Below are 15,049 nucleotides of genomic sequence, written 5' to 3'. Positions count from 1 at the left end.
CCATTTGTTAGAAGAGGCCCTTGTAATAGAAAACACCCGACTAGATTTCCCTCTGCGTCTGGTTTTACACCAAGAATTCTTTCTCCTGCTGAGTGGCGGCCGTGATATTTGTTTCTCTTATCTTTAAATTGCCAGATTAAGATTCTGGAACTGGATTTGGATAACTTCGGATGCTCTGCTGGACAGGACAACCTCCAGCTTTTTAAGTTAAAGGACTCCTGGCTGTGCAGAGAGGAATGGAAAGGGTCTGCTGAATGGGGTACCATTTTAAAAGTTTTATTAACATCACCTAAAATTTCATTTTTATTCAGATGCAGAAGAGGAACTAACGTGACAGCTTAGGGGGTGTTGAGAAGAATAAGGAGCCACCTTCTTCATCCCTAGAGTAGCTGCGTAGCTCAGCCAGAGGCCACAGGGCATGATCCAGCTCCTGGTAAGATACAGGTGGCATCTTTTCATTATGCTGGGATTTTTTGATTGTGCAATAACAAAATAGCCTTAAATTGTCCATACATGAAGGTTAGAAGAGTAAGCCGGCAGCTAAGCTGGCACAGGTGAACATGCCTAAGGTTTTGCTCCTGGAAGTAGACAACGCTTGGAGAGCGGGTAGCATCCCTGTCTTCCAAGTAGATGTAAGATTCTTTACCATCAAAATTAATGTAAATATGCAGGAAAAATTACCAGATGCTATACACAGGTGTACAGAGCCTTTCAGGACACATGAAAGGAGCAATACAGTGTGGCCACTTCACAGTGCAGTGTGTTTCATGAACACAGACTGAAGAAATTGAAACCTTTGGTGATTTTCTGATGGTAACAGTAGAACAGGTGAGTGCATTGCCTTCAGGCTGTGGTCACCTGGTGGTTGCTGATAAAATGGCTAAAAATAGCATCTGCTGATATAATGCCTGACCCGAAGCTCCACACGAGATTGTAAAGTCTGATGCAGTGAGAAATGGAGTATGAACTGCCTGACGTGTCTTTAACCTCTCCAGGGAATCCTCTGGGAATCCCAGCAGCCCTCGAGGTGCTGGTTTTTTGCCATGAAAGATTTGTGACTAAAAGATCAAATAAGGTTTCTGTTACTGGAGTGCAGCCTGCCCTCTGTCGCTGTACCCATCTAACACAGTGAGAGGTGGTGATGGTCCTGGGAGCCTGTATGCAGCAAGGAGCAGGAGCAGCAGGATCAGGAGGCTGCTTTGACCCAAATCTCACATACTTTATCATGCTGCTTTGTCTGATGCAGCTTTATCCCGACGTGCACCAGCAGCCTCTCCGCGTCCTCACCTCTCAGACTCAGCTTTCCTTTTTATTTTACAAAGTCCTGCAGAGAGTGCTGGTGTAGGAAGGTTTTATGCGTGGCTGGCAGAACAGATTCCAGTTGAAAAGGATGCTGTGTGGCATCGTGTTGATAAACACAGACTGAAGTGCTGGTAGGAATACAGGCAAGTTGCTCAGAAGCTTGTCTGTAGATACTTTGGTTCTGAAAGGGCCTCCACATGGAATGCAACAGAGGCTCTCCAGGAAATGAGCAGTGTAAAGGATGCGATGGTAAAAGGGAGGCACAGGAAGTTAGTTAGAACCTGGCTTTTCACTTTCTGTACAACCTCCAAACCTGCTGTGCAAGCAGAGAAGGTTTGGATGGATCTTGCACCAGAACTTCAGTGCTGTTTGTAGTGGTGAAGCTGCCGTTCTGCTCTTCCAGCTCCCCGTCCTCTCCACTCAGATACTAAATTACTCATCCTCCAAAGTGTTGTCATAACTAGTTTCCATCCAGCTTGCGCTCTTCCTGCAGTGAGACTAATGCCCCCTGATTTTTCTAGCATATTGAGGTGAACCAAGCGTTCCAACGTGTGGGAATGATGCTGTGGAGCTCCCGGCATGGGCTAGTTGTGTCCTTCTGCATTTGCTCTACCAGATTTCCCCATGGGTTGGACTTGGGTATCTAAAACCTGGAAGAATCTCATGGAGCGTATTTGTTTTCCTGGCTGTAAGCAAGGCTGACCCCTGCTTTGTGCAGAAAATTGTTTTATCGGGTTTGAGTTTTACTGGGACCTTATTAACTGCTGCTTGTCTCTTGTTGGTTTTTGGGTGTTGTGTTTGGTTTTTTTTGTTCAGGAGTAGCTTTGAGCATGGGTTGGGTTCTTTTTTTCTACAAGTTAAACTTCGTATGCTGACAAACTGTTGGTGATAAACAGTGTGGCCTTCTCTCCTGCTCTGCCCACGCTCATCAGCTGTGGAGTCAAACCCGTATCCTCTGGGGCAGAAGATGGAAAATATTTATAGGCAGTGAAATCCAGTTTGAAAGGACATTCCTGAGACCTCGTGGAAATCCAGTTTGAAAGGACATTCCTGAGACCTCGTGCTTTTAAACTTGGACAGAATCCCTCTCACGTCTGGCTCTGGACCTTGAAACTGGACCGGCCCATAAAGTAGTTCACTGGGCCAGATTGAGAACAGAGTTTTCTCTCGTCCAGACTTCCTGCTGAGACTATCGAGAGTGCCTTGGGTAGGCTCCAGGTTTGTGATTTATGGACAAACCACAGGCCAGGAATCTGCAATCTAAGCTCCTTGAGCAGCAACTGTTTAAAACATTATGGGAAGAAATGGCCACTGTTTCCAAAAGAAGAAAACTTGGGAGCTATTAATAATGTTTAGCACTTCTGTAGTGCCTGACAATTGTTAATCAGTCCTCCCACTCTGCTTGTGAAGTAAGTCAGCGTTATTCTTACTGTACAAATAAGGTCTGCACGGAGCTTAAATAAATTTCCCTAAGAAACACAGTGAATCTGAGTTAGGGAGGCAGCCCAGGACTCAAGAATCCCAGCACCAAGTGAAACAAGCCGCCTCCAAGGTCCAGAGGCATAAAAACAAGTACCTGCTGGGTTTGGATGAGGCAATCGAGACAAACGTAACAGCAACTTTGAGAGCATCTCTGCCCAATGCCCTCTTCATTTGGAAATTCTTCCCAGGGCAGTTTTGGGTCTGCCCAAACCTTATCCAGTGACATCATGTGCCTTCCCAGTAACCCCTGCGCTCAAAAATTCCTGGGATTTCAGAGGAGACCTGGAAGCTTGGCCACTTACTGGAATTATCCTCTACGAAGCCCTCTCCGGCTGCTTGTCTCCCTTATTACTTGGGAAGAAGAGGATGGCAAGCTAAAATTTACCTTGCTGTAGATTTTAGGACAGGACCAGGACAGCTCACCTCTTAACACTTCTAGTGTGGGTTGAACACAGGTTTTCCTTTTCTTTCATCAGCAGGAAGCTTTTCTTTCAGGAAAAAAAAAAAAAAAAAAGAAAAAGGTCATTTTTTCTCCCTCTGCAATCAGAATCATCTTTTGTTTCTCCTTTACCTCCCCCTTTTACACTTAACCTCCATTGTCTCTAGACCGTTTAGTGGCCAACGCTGTGGCTGCAGCACAATCCGGGCCACGGGGGAAGTTTATCCTCCTGGACAGTTGTTTTCCCATCCTTACCCATGACAGAAGGGTGCTCCTTGGTGCTGTCTCCCACTGTCAGTCCTGGGGCCCCTTCTAGCAAGAATTTTATCTCAAATCACAAGCCCCTTCCCATCGCGCTGCTCCTGGGAACAGTCTGGAGCGTCAACAGGTGGGAATGGGTAAAAAAAAGTCTGCTGTAAGTCCTGGTCGAAATGGAATAGTTGGCAGGAGAGCAAGGAGCAAAGGCTTCTGCAAGTACTTAAATTCGTAAGGACTCCTGACTGTCTCATTGCTGTTGATCTGATCATTCACAGCAGCAGGAAGGATGAAAAATCGGTGAAAGAGCAAGAGTTTCCTCCTTTTTTTAAACTGTCTGGTAAACGGTATCATAATGAATTGTCCATTAAACATATCTGTCCAGATTTATTCCAAATGTCAAGATATGATCTGCAAGGGATTTGGGGGTCAAGTAATAGCAGTTAACAAAGCAGCGGTCTGTGAAGCCAAGCAAAGCTTGGATCTCCTTTTGCAGCCCAAGTAAATGAGGGGTAATTGGGGTTAAAACCTGATCCAGAAGTAAATCAGTAAGTAAATCCTCATGGAAGTGTCCCAAATTAAACCCTTAGAAAATGAGGAAGTCAGAGCTGTGACAGGAGGCGGAGGGAGATTCAACTCGAGTTGTGTTTCGCTAAATGTGTCTCGGTCACTGGACTTGTTCTGTCTCAAGTGGTTTAGCAGATATTTTAAAAAACAAGTGTTCTAAGTTATCCTGCAACATGCTTCAAGAAATCAAAGGATAGGGATTATTTTTTTTCAGTTGGGCACCGTATTTTTAATGTGTTTGGAGATTCTTGGCATGTTTAATGCCCTGTGCCCTTACTGAATGATGGTGATTTTTTCTTGGAAATTGTATTTGATTTCACCTCTCGGGAGAACAAGACAAATTTTGGTTCATAACAACTTAATTTGACATGCACACTCTATAACTCCTGCTATGTGACTTACTGAATGCAAACATGCATGTTTTTCTGGAGGGTTTACAAGAGGAGATGGATATAATGGCATGCATAATCCCAAAATTCATACTTTAGAGGAAAACTGAACAAACCTGCTCGAGGAAAATGCTGCCTTCTTGCTTGTTTTGCCCTTTCAAGAGACTCGTCACGCTGAGTATTGTGCTGAGCTCTGTCATCTGCTATCCATCCAAAGTCCGTGAGAAGGGCAGGTTAACACAATAAATTAATGCAAACCCTAAATTTCACTCATTGGATTCTGCCTCCATGGCTCTGCTTCTCTGATCACCACTGACCTGGACTGAGTCAATTTGTAGTGAGAGCTTTAAAAAGTTAATCTGGAGCTGCTGAAGAGCCACCGGCATTACAAGTCTTAACATCCATCAGTAGATCTGCCCATCAGACTGAGCAGAGATAACAAAGTGAAACGTGAGTTTTGAGAAATGCTGACAGTAGCACAGCAGGAATAAATATGCATATATATATAAAATACATAATTTGTATATTCATAGGAAAAAGATAAACATATTTAGATATTTACTATAAACACCATTGCACGGCGAATTCAAGCGCAGTCAATTTAAAAACATTTTAGTATTGGCAATAGTGTCCACAAGTTCCATAATTGTCATTTTTCTGCAAAGACAGCTCAAAATCCAAGTATGATAATAAATATCCTGTCTTTCACAAGGTGTATCAGAAGTGTTGCTGTTTCAGGGACCTGCCTGCGTCTCTACAGTTATAATTCATGGGAGAGTACCACGAGCATGCGTTAAATTAAGCCAAGATTTTCATACTAGTCTAAAGCACTGGGGCTCTATGCAGCCCCAGTTACAGCGCAGTTCCCCGGTGAGGAGAAAAAGTGAATGATTAAAAAATTGCTAGCAGAAGTCCAGTAGGTCTACGGGGAGAATCAGATGGTCTGCTTCTGATCAGCTGCCTGGGTTTGGGAGAGCTGCTTCTCCTCTCTATACCGGTAACCGTGGCAGTGTCTTCCAGCTGGTGTTGAATAGACCCTGTTGCAACCACGTCCTTGTTGCCTTCAGGAACGGTGAGAGGCCTTGAAACATCCTGTGAGATAGATACCCGCTTGGTAGCCTGTACGTACTGTTATGTGTCAGTGCTTTTTGGCCCATCTGTATTAGAACCACCACAGTTCCTTTGGCTCTTCTCAATGCAGAGTTTTAAAAGGCTGCATTTAAACCCACCGACGAGGCTCAGGGTGTTTGTGCTCCTCACGTTGAGCGTTTTAAAGGATCCAAGTGGTGAAAAAAGATGTTTGTGCATGTTATGTGTTTCACACTTCTCAGGGCCTCTTCTCTTTGGTATCTCAGTGCTTTTGGAATAGAAAGAATGGGAGGCTGCAGTGTTGCACGGCAGCCGGGATGTGGAGGTTGCTCTGGCTGAAGATGCGTGTGTGTGCCATGTTCGGTGTCGCTTCGAATGCCGATGGGCGGTTTCACAGAATCACAGAGTGATATGGGGTTGGAAGGGACCTCTGGAGATCATCCAGTCCAACCCCCTACCAGAGCAGGGTCACCCAGAGCAGGTCACACAGGAACGTGTCCAGGTGGGGTTTGAATGTCTCCAGAGACAGAGATTCCACCACCTCTTTGGGCAGCCTCTTCCAGGGCTCTGCCACCCTCACAGGAAAGAAGTTCCTCCTCATGTTTAGATGGAACTTCCTGTGTTCAAGTTTGTGCCCGTTCCCTCTTGTCCTGTCACTGGGCACCACTGAAAAAAGACTGGCCCCATCCTCCTGACACCCACCCTTTAAGTATTTATAGGCGTTGGTCAGATCCCCCCTCAGTCTTCTCTTCTCCAGACTAAAGTCCCTCAGCCTTTCCTCAGCAGAGAGATGCTCCAGGCCCCTCATCGTCTTTGTAGCCCTCTGCTGTACCCTCTCCAGCAGTTCCCTGTCCTTCTTGAACTGGGGAGCCCAGAACTGGACCCAGTGCTCCAGATGGGGCCTCACCAGGGCAGAGCAGAGGGGGAGGATGACTTCCCTCCACCTGCTGGCCACGTTCTTCTTGATGCACCCCAGGATGCCATTGGCCTTTTTGGCCACAAGGGCACATTGCTGGCTCATGGGCATCCTGTTGATTTCCCCGACTGCAGGTGTGTGACGGGGTTTGCAGGCTGGCTGGCACCTTCTGGAGATGCCCCTCTGTGTCCTCCCGGTTATTCTTTTAAATATTTGTTCCTTTTGAATTCAGTTTACATTTAGGGTGTTGTGCAACAAAATGTTACTCTGACTTGGCTTGGCCGCTGTTCTGGAACCAACGCGGTGTCTCAGTACCTCATCACCAGAGTATTTTTCAGTGCGTTTGTGCAATGCGCGCTTGCAAGTTCTTGCAGGATTTTCTTAAGAGTGCTTCTAATTCCCACAAGCGTAGCAACTTGAGAAAGAACTTGAATAAACCAGCAGAAGTGTTGAAAGACACAACCAAAGGATTTCTTCATAATCAGTTTTGGGTTCTCATACTGACACGGGCACATTGCGGCTCCTGGGGAGACTCGCTGCAGAAAATACTCCCGTCAGTCCTGCCAAAATAACTGGGGGCACTGATTCTTTGCTTAAAATTCAAGGGTTTCCAGCTCAAATTGTTTGAATTTAGCACCGGTTAAAAATTAAATTGCTTTGCTGGAAGTGAAAAAGCATGGTGCCTCAGGAGCTTCTTCTATTTTAAAAGTTGATTATTTTTTTTTCTGTGTCCGAAACAAGCAATGCTACGAAAGTGTCAGTTTCTCTTGGTGTTGTCAAATTACAGATTAGGATATAATTGTGGAAAAATAAATGTTACGTGTAAAGCAGCCATCATAACGCTTATAGTTAGAAGCAGTGCTTTGTATTTGTTTGTAAAATGCTTAATCTTGATGTTTTTGAAGCAAACTAAAAGGAATGTCAGCCCCAGCGTGTTCTGAGTGCCGCTAAACCTCTTCTCTCTGCCTCTTGGCCTGCCATGAAGTGTTACCCAGGAGTGATTTTGGTTCTTGCTGCATCCACACCAAGCATTGAGAAAGAAATCCTGATTTCAACACAAAACACGGGTTCGAAACACAAATCCAGTCTATGAGGCCCCTGCACACACCCACTGCTTCTCAGGTGATTTTCCACCTGCAGACCTTTGGCCACAATTAACTCTTCATTTGGAGGAAATGGTTGTTGATCCCAACTCCAATATTCAGTATGAGGTCTCTGAGCCTCAGCAGAAAAAATGGTATCCATTTTCCTGTCCAACCCCAGGTAGTAAAAGGATGAAATAAAAAGGTAATGCTCTTTCTTTTGAGAGATGAACTCTGCAAAAGGCTGAGCTATGTAACTGCTCGCCTTGAAATTTCAATGCTTCCATTAATTTCTGTAGGAGCAGCACAGCATTCGCTGCAACCCCAGCGCCTTGCAGTGACAATGGGCTTTAGCTGCAGCTCCGCAGCCCGCAAACGCGTACCTTAGGTTTTAAATGTGAAGAAGAGTGAGTTGTAGTGATAGTTCTGTGGTCGTGAACAGGCGGTGCTTATCTCTTTATTCACAGTTCTGTATTTTTTCACCTGTGAGGATTCATACAGATGAAAATTCTTTAAAAATATTAGTAAGCAATGCTGTATGCTCTCCTCTTTCGAGGGTATTTTTTCAACTAAGTTGCAATCAAAGGCGAGAACTTCATCAGACGCTCCAGGCCGGGCCCGGGCCTGGCTGCGGCCCTGAGGCGCTGTGAGGCGGCCGGGCCCGCCGCCACCGCCTCCTCCCCTGGAGCACGGCCGCCCCCGGTGGCCACCGGAGGGCCTGCTTCAGGCCGGCTTCGCCTCGCTGCTTACCCGGGGGATGGAGGCTACCGGCCGTTCCCCCGTGGGCAGTAGCGGCGAGCGGCCCGGGCCGCCTCCGCCCCTCAGGCCCTGCCGAGGGGGCAACGCGGGCGGGGAGCCGGGCGGCATCACCATGGCAACGGCTGGCGGGAACCCCGTGCGCCTGCGCGGGGAGGGCGGCCCCCCCTCCCGTGCGCGCGCATGCGCGGCGGCCGCTGAGAGGGGCGCTGTCCCCCCCTCAGCGGCCTCCGCGCATGCGCGCCGTTCCTGCGGCGGGCCGAGGCAGACCGTTGAACGCCCCCGCGCATGCGCCCCCGGCTGGGCAGCGGTGCTCGCCGCCGCGGCGGCGGGGCGCGAGGAGCGGCGGGAGCGCGTGCCGCGGCAGTAGAGGTGGGCGGCGGGGACCGAGCGGGCGGGGCGGCCCGGGCCGGCCCGACCGGGGCACAGAGGCGACCCTCCTCGCGAGCGGGCGGGGTGACGTCATGACGCCGGCGCTGTGGGCGCGGTGCCGCGCCGCGCCACCTGCTGGCGGCGTCGCCCTACGCCCTGCGTTTTGGCGTCATCCCCCCGGGTGTGCGACGTCAGCGGTGGGACGTCATCCCCCTGAGGAGAGGGAGGAGGGTCCCCGGTGTCGGGCAGGGGGCGAGGCGCGGGGTACGGGCCTGGTGGCCACAAGGCCTCGCTGAGGTGAGGCCGGGCCCTTGGCCCTCAGGGGCCCGTTGCCATGGCAGCCGGGAGCGGGAAGCCCGGGGTACCACCGAGCCGCGGCCTTAGAGCGCTGGTGTGTTGGGGCACCCCAGGAGGGGTTCTGAGGGGTCAGTCCTTGCTGCGCTGCAGCCGCTGGGGAGGGTGGAAAGCGCCATCCTCGACCTTAACACGGCATCAAAATCAAAAATTCAGTGATAAAGCAAAGGAGGGCAAAGCTGTTCGACGGCAGGCTTGGTTGCGAGGGTGTCAGAGTTTAAGCATGCGTTGACTGCTAGTCATATTCAGTAAAAAATTTGTTTAAGTCTCAAACCTCTTTCAAGCAATGTTATCGGGGAGAGCAATTCAGAGGAGTCTTGTCAGCTGCTTTGTGAAGCCACGTGGAATTTTATCTTTTTCTTCCAGGCTCGGGGGGCACAAGGAGCAGCGTGTGGGCCTGTCTTGAGGGGAACCAGCAGGTGCCGGCTGTTTTGCTGACAACACTCTGATCCTGCAGATACACAGGTGCTTCTTTTAACCATGCTGTTTTTAAATAAAGCCAAAATTACACATTTGCTGAGGATTAATACATCTATTATTTGTGCGAAGTAGTTTGACTCTAGTAAAGCCCAAATGCAATAATATTGATTGATGTTCAGTCTGTTGTCTCCTATATCAACTCTCAAAAATCACAGGCTGGGTACAGTCACTGTTTTACCTACAAAAAACCCCTTCTGTGGCTGGCTTCTTATCTACTTAAGATCCTGTTCTTCATCTCCCTCCTGGTCCCTCCTCTCTCCTTTGATTTTTGGATTAAATCAGTTGTCTGGATAGCCAGAAGTCGTTTTATTGCTTTACACTATATGGATGTATTAGAGGCAGGCTGGAAACAGAATTTTTATCATAGGCTTTAAATTTGGAAGAAAATGGATCTCTAGTTCTGTTCAGTGTTTGCTTTTCCCAAAGGGTCAGTTTTCATTACAGATTTTTTCCAAAGAAACTGTCAAATGGTAGAAAATAGCAATTTAAACAATATGTTTGACACGTTATTGTATGCTAGTGAAACTCAAACTATGCTTTGGGATCCTCAGTTGAATTCAAGGCCCTTGTCCAGAGTTTCTAGAAAGAATTTTCCTGAAAGCTAAACACAGAGGAATTGATATCGTTGCCTGAGAGCTGACCTCTTGCTGTTATTGTAGCACTCTGTGGAAGACACACATTTATGCATCCCTGGGGTCGTTGGTATGATACTAGAGTTTCCCAGAGCACTCGCAGCAAGTCTATAGGTAACAATATATTTGGATATTGAGAGGGCAAAGGAACTAAGTTAATAAAAGGAGAAGATATTTTAATAGGAAGACATTTTAAAGTGTATTTCCAGAACAGTAAACCAAGCCTGTTAATGATGGACGCTGGAGCATGGAGAACAGATAGGATAGCATGGAAACGTCATAAAGGAATGTATCCACAAAGTAGCGTGTTGTGTATTTTACTGAAGTTTTTGTATGTGATATTAGCTGAGAAGGGAACAAGATATTAATTGTTATAAATTAATGAAAAGTTAGTGTAAAAGGTAGATGATTAGCTCACCTGTAGAAATCTGTGATGAGTTTGGTCACCTTTTCAAAGCAAGCATCTTTCCGGTTTGGAGAATGTAGGGAAATCAAGATACTGTGTTAAATTTCACTTTATATTTGGCTTTTGTGATGATAAGTTTCAACTTAGTGAGAAATCAGAAGCTACACTTTTTTGGGAAAAAATAGTATCAGTAGAACTTACTTTGTCTTATGTGAACACGCCCTTTAGAATAACAGTGTCTTCCTGGAGAGAAATGGCTTGAGTGTTTAACGTTAAAGTGTTCTTATTTCTCTTTATATTTACTTTTTCATTAGTTATTCAGTTGATTTTCTTGCCTTAAAGATCCATAACATTGATCGCTCCATTCTCGATGTACAAAATGATGGAGTTGTCTGACGCAGTCAAATTATCTGCATCGTGGTGGGGTCGGACACCTGGAATAAGGTGATGTTGTGGTCGGTTTGGAGAATGATGGGCTGGGCAAGGCTTCGTACCGGGCACTGAAAAGGCAGGTAGAAACAGCACCGTCCCTAAGCCTGATGCCGCTGGTGCTGTAGGGTCTGCGGGTAGCGCGTCCTCTTTCAAATAAATCATGCTGTAGGTTCACTGTAACCATTTCACCACTATAAAGGAACTATAACCTTTTTACTGTTACAGTATATCTATCCATATGGCCACAGACTCATATAGGGACCTCCCATTCCACTGATTATCTGTCCTGACTCCTTTGTAGTCGTTGCTTCCCAGGATGGATTTACCTGTCTTGTAGGTGTGGCCCTGTCCCAAAACAATGACTTTGTGGTAGGTTACTGAGTGGTCTGCACCATTCTGCTTCTGTCTGGCATCAACACTAACGGTTCCTTTCTCTGCATCATCAGACGGCTTCATCAGTGGTGGTTTATGTCTCTCCTAACTCATTTCCTAAGTCTAAATAATAGAAAACAACAAAGGCAGAGATTTGTGCTCAATGGCTGCTGTTGGCAATTGCATTTTGAAACCTATCTAGTGACATTTTAATAATTTTAAATGTGTTGTATTGATTTTGTATGATTTTAATTAGTCATTTTGTCCCTTGGTGCTTCTTTAATGGTTTACAAAAGAATTAAGCTTCTGTTAGCACACAGAGGTCTCATTATAAAGGTATTAGCTTAACACAGGAGATCTTGGGTTTCATAAAACTGTGTGGGTTGTTATTAATTTTATTATCCATCTTTATTCATCAATTCCCATCTAAGCCATTTCTTTAACTGCCTGGCATTGATCTCAGTCTGAAAGATGGGTGTTTACTTCCCTAATTGTCCTTTTTTGAAAAATCACAGTGACTTCTGTTTGCAAATGATCTGGTTCTGTTGACAGAAATACCTTCGATAGCGGTTGTTCGGTACGCTTTGGATTACTGGTAGAATGGGCTACTTTCATCGACATCATGGGATGGATATTATAAGAATACTTAGTTCTGCATATTCTCAGTATTAACAGTTATACAGTTTGTTTTATGATGATTTAGGGGCTTTGGTAGGTTTTTCTTTTTTGGTTTTGATGTACACCAAAAGGTCTTTTTGAAAGTCCTTAACTTTTTTGACCAGAAAACTAATCTTATGTCATTTTACCTCCTTCTCATTTTAATACAATTCCTTGTTTGTATTCAGTGCTATCCAATTCCCTTATCGTGATGTGATTTTACATATTTGGTTTTATTATTACTGTCACTACTTGTGTCTCTGAAAACCAAATTAGATTTTAGTGTTATCTTAATTGATTTTTTGGGTCTCTAGTGAAATGTTCTTATTCAGTCCTTAATTCTCAGTTGTATTTTTCTGTTTAAATTAATAATTTGTTGTTGTTTTCAATCAAATCCAATAAGCATTTTTCAAACACCAGCTGCAGATATTTCTGCTTTGTATGCTGCTGGGTTTGCATACAAGCCACGAGCATTTGCACCTGAGCAACCGTTAGTTTTTATGTTCACTTCCCCTTTATCCTTCCAGAGGAGGCATAAAGTAAAAATTTCTATTGCGGTGAAGTGCTTTATAAGGTAAGGTTACTTTCTACAGTGTTTGAAAAACAGAAGGGCATTTTGTCATGTAAATAGTGATTTAAAACGCTTGTCTGGAGCGTGATAGATTTTTTTTTTACTGGCTCTGAAATGCTTTGCCATATGTACAAGGTACTAGCAGGGGGAGATGTAGTCTTTAAAGGAAATGCGAGCGTGGTGCTCTGATGGGATATCAGGTAATAGAAGTGGGTAGTGTCAGGTAGGTTGCTAAGATTGCTCGTTAGAATTTTATTATGATTTTCCTAGCTATCATTTCCTTACTTATATAGACTTGAGTTAATTTGTCATTTCCTATATTTCCACGTCTGGTTTTGTTATCCTTTGCGGGCACAGGGAAGCTGGCAGAGACCAGGACAAGAAGTTTGGTACCTGACTTGGAATTCCTGTTCCGCACTTAACATTTGTTCTCTCCTGACAGAACAAGCGCTGCTGTCCTCGGTGTTAATATATTTGCACTTCCACAAGCGCAGAGACCCTGCGCTGTACAGATCTAGTGTAGCGTCTTTGTAGAGTCGAGTCGGTGATAAAGGTGTTGGTTAGTCCAGGAACCTGGGGAGAACAGGCTCCAGTGAAGAGGGTCTCTAAAAGTTTGGAGGATAATATGCTTTTTCAGAAGTTACACCATTGACATGTAGGTTCTTCTCCATCAGGAACCTGTAGGAAGATTTATTTACAGGATTTGGTCTGGAAGAATCCCTCGGGACCGCCTTCTGGTGTGGTTTCCAGAACAAACACTACAGACATTCTTTCCCTTTGCAGTATTTGGACTGGCTTGATTGAAAGTTTTGCTACCAACCTTCAGATCTTCAGTCTGCAGCTTTAAAAAGAAAAGGGGAGGGAACAATAAAACTTCTGGTGCCAACACAACAGTGTGCATCTCATCATCCTGTCTGCTGTCAACACTCTGTAATTAGCAGCCTAGGTTCATACAGGCCATGGCAATTAACTCATTTCTGAAGGCTGTGGCGGTGTCAATCACTTTGATCCCATTCTTTGACTTTCCCTTCAGTTCTGGCCGGCCTTACAGGACTGTCGGGACCACTCCTATGTTGATCTTGCTGGCGGAGGAAGAGGGAGAAAATGCTCCTGCTGAGAAAGCTGCCACCCTTCCCGCAGCAGCCCGGCATGCATACACGGCCTCGCTCCACGACTCCTGTCTGGTGGAGGCGGGTGCTGCAGGCTCAGCACCGCGTCTCCCTGCACCCAGTTAGGAACTAGCCACCTGTTAGCCTGGTTCACATATTCTTGGAGACTGAAATGGCAGAAGGATTGTTCCTGGGACAAACAGACAGCTTAAAGTGGCAAGTGCGCGGGCCCAGATGTTGTATATTTGAGAGCTCAGAAGAGATAGTGTCAAGTGGTTGAGCTGCTGGTAGAAATATACTTTTAAGTAGCTAAAAAAGAAGCTGCTTTGAAAGATGGGAAGGTAGCAGATGTTTTACCTGTTGGGTTTGGTTTTTTAAGAGGGATTCCATGATTGAGTCAAGTAATTACAAGGCATTAAGTCTTTTATATGTACCTATTAAACTGGTTGAAATGATCATCAAGTTATTTGTAGATGTCTGTCGCTAGATATTTTTAACCTGATAGCACCTTACCAATATAGCAATATCAGCCTATTTTCTCCTGTAGGCTGTCTCTCAGTAGTCTAATGGAGTTGTTTGAGTTTGTCAACAAATCAGGACACAAAGAACAGATTAGTGTAGCTTGCTCAGAAATCCCTTGGAAAAGGGAAAGAGAGAAAGAATTACTGTGAATGGTAAATGATCTGAGAGAGGAAACTGGCTGAAAGGTAGCAAAGAGCATCCAAGGGTGTGCTCTGAATCTTCCTCGGCATGTGCCTGGTGGTCCCACGGGGCGGTGACGCAGCTTTTCCAGCGCAGTCGAGATCAGAGGTGGTTCCAGCAGGCTCTGAGCTGCAGGTAACATCGTAGGTCATGAACTTCAGTATGGAGGAGTGTGAAGTAGAGCATGGAGGTGTAAAAAGAGATAAATCATATGGAACACCTTAACGATACCGGATACTGAAGAGCCCTGGGCATCTCTGTTCAGGTAAAACCTTTGCTTGACAAGCAAGTGCTTTCAAAACAAAGCAGAGAAGTTGTTAGGATCTGCAAGGCCTTGATGAGGAAGGAATGTGAACAATGTAAGACTTCTTCAACCACAGTCTCTGCTGTCTGCAGTACTGGTCAACGTGTCTCAGAAAAAGCAGTGGAGAGTGAAGGGGCTCAGGGAATACTGATGGAGATGGTTAGGGGCCAGGAAAGACTCTCCTAGGAAAAGAGAAAAGACCAGGAGTATTATTTTAGAGCACAGATGCTGATGGATGTGATGCATACAACTTAATAAAATACTGAGTGGTCGAAAGAGAGTGGATTTGGAGCTCCTGTCCTCCTTGTCTCAACAGAAGAGAGCCAGTGAAGTACCAAGGAAGCAAATAGAACTGACAGAAAGGGATAGTTTCTCCTGGAT

The sequence above is a fragment of the Numenius arquata genome, chromosome 14 (genome assembly GCF_964106895.1).
Source record: "Numenius arquata chromosome 14, bNumArq3.hap1.1, whole genome shotgun sequence".
Classification (NCBI taxonomy): Eukaryota; Metazoa; Chordata; class Aves; order Charadriiformes; family Scolopacidae; genus Numenius; species Numenius arquata.
Note: the sequence above shows the minus strand (reverse complement) of the source record.